The sequence below is a fragment of the Populus nigra genome, chromosome 2 (assembly GCF_951802175.1).
Source record: "Populus nigra chromosome 2, ddPopNigr1.1, whole genome shotgun sequence".
Taxonomy (NCBI): Eukaryota; Viridiplantae; Streptophyta; class Magnoliopsida; order Malpighiales; family Salicaceae; genus Populus; species Populus nigra.
The window spans coordinates 4,079,368-4,081,867 of NC_084853.1; positions in this window are offsets into that span (position 1 = coordinate 4,079,368).

Genomic DNA, 2,500 nt, shown 5'->3' on the forward strand with positions numbered 1-2,500 from the left:
GGCCCCAGGCCCTCAGGCCCCAGCGCCCCAGCGCCCAGCGCGGGCGGGCGCGCGCGCGCGTGTGGTCTTTGAGGGGCGCCGGCCTGGTGGCTCCCTAAAGAGCAATAAGTGTCATTGCAGCTCTGGCAGGGGGAGACACTACTAGGTCCCAGCTGTCACCCCCCCTCTAAAAAATTCATTTCTTGGTATTTTGAGCTGAAATTTTGCACAGAGGTTGGCAAAAATCCAATCCACCTTCATTAATTTTCCCAGAATTTTTCGAGGTCGGGAAGTATTTGTTTTAATTTTCCTACCATTAGAAATCGAGTAAATCCGCAAAACTAGGAACCGGCCCGGAATGACCCCAAATTCAGTGGGCAGCCTCATAAAAATATGGCTGATTTTACTGGATTGGTTTCATGTGGAAAGCACGACGTTTTCTTGTAGGAATGCGGGAACCCCGGCAGCTCGCCTGCCGCGGCCAGCGACGTCGGGGACGCTGGCCTGCGCTGTCGAGCCCGCGAGGGCTGTCTCCGCGGCAGGCCCCCCCTGAACGGGGCACGACAGGCCACCGCGCTGGCTCGTCCAGCGTCGACAGTCCCTCGTCCAGGTTTCAGATCGCGCCAAGTCGAACCCATGACCTGCTCAAGCCATCGTGCGCTGCCGAATTCGCATCTGCGTGTAGGCTGCCATTCCACGCGGCAGCCCCTGTTTTCGTCAGCGTGCCCCCCTGACGAATTTTCCTGCCTGGCCCAGTCCAGCGTCCAGCCCCTGTTCGTCGAAAAATCTGCGCTGCCGATTTTCCACGCGGCAGCCCCTCTTTTCGTCAGCGTGCCCCCCTGACGAATTTTCCTGCCTGGCCCGGCCAGTCCAGCCCCTGTTCGTCGAAAAATCTGCGCTGCCGATTTTCCACGCGGCAGCCCCTCTTTTCGTCAGCGTGCCCCCCTGACGAATTTTCCTGCCTGGCCCGGCCGGTCCAGCATCCAGCCCCTGTTCGTCGAAAAATCTGCGCTGCCGATTTTCCACGCGGCAGCCCCTGTTTTCCTCAGCGTGCCCCCCTGACGAATGTTCGTCGAAAAATCTGCGCTGCCGATTTTCCACGCGGCAGCCCCTCTTTTCGTCAGCGTGCCCCCCTGACGAATGTTCGTCGAAAAATCTGCGCTGCCGATTTTCCACGCGGCAGCCCCTCTTTTCGTCAGCGTGCCCCCCTGACGAATTTTCCTGCCTGGCCCGGCCGGTCCAGCCCCTGTTCGTCGAAAAATCTGCGCTGCCGATTTTCCACGCGGCAGCCCCTCTTTTCGTCAGCGTGCCCCCCTGACGAATTTTCCTGCCTGGCCCGGCCGGTCCAGCCCCTGTTCGTCGAAAAATCTGCGCTGCCGATTTTCCACGCGGCAGCCCCTCTTTTCGTCAGCGTGCCCCCCTGACGAATTTTCCTGCCTGGCCCGGCCGGTCCAGCCCCTGTTCGTCGAAAAATCTGCGCTGCCGATTTTCCACGCGGCAGCCCCTCTTTTCGTCAGCGTGCCCCCCTGACGAATTTTCCTGCCTGGCCCGGCCGGTCCAGCCCCTGTTCGTCGAAAAATCTGCGCTGCCGATTTTCCACTCCGCAGCCCCTGTTTTCGTCAGCGTGGCCCCCTGACGAATTTTCCTGCCTGGCCCGGCCAGTCCAGCGCCCAGCCCCTGTTCGTCGAAAAATCTGCGCTGCCGATTTTCCCCGACGAACCTGCAGCTGCACAAATCCGCGCTGCCACTGCCCCATTGTCTGGACCAACAGTCTTTTCCATCAAGCCCTGGACTATAAATCGTCCAGACTCATCGCCAGCACCCGCTGCCGATTCTGCCGACTTTGCCGATTTCGTCGGCGCTGCCGATTCCAACACTGCACCCACCGTGTCTAAACCAGCGCTGTTTCGTCAGCGTGTCCCCTTGACGAATTTCCCTGCCTGGCCTGGACAGTCCATCTTCCAGCCCATGTTCATCGAAAAATCTGCGCTGCCGATTTCCCCGACGAACCTGCAGCTGCACAAATCTGCGCTGCCGATTTCCCCCCCTGTCGGCATGGCTGCCGCTGCCCCGATGTCCAGACCAACAGTCTTTTTTGTCGACTTTGCCGATTTTGTCCGCGCTGCCGATTCCAACACTACCCCCTGCATCCAAACCAGCATTGTTTCGTCAGCTCTTCCCCTGGCGATTTTAGCCCTGTAACAAACAGTAGGCCTCCAATCCCGCCAACGGGAGCCAAGTTGATAGGGAAGAGAATTGAATGACGCGCCTGGTCCTCGCACCCCGCCACCCGAGGGGCCTTTTTCCCGGCAGCCTCTGAAAAACTCTAGCTTTCACGGTCCTCGCCGCCCCTCACCACCATGGCAGGCCTCTAATCCCACCCATCAGCAGTTGTAGCCGATAGGGCAGTGATTTGAATGACGCGTCGCGGGCCGCCGGGTCATCTCACCCGGCCATTAATTGGAGCGTTTTTGGCTGGCCGAGGATGGGGGGATGGATCTCTTCTTCCGAAAAAGCAAAC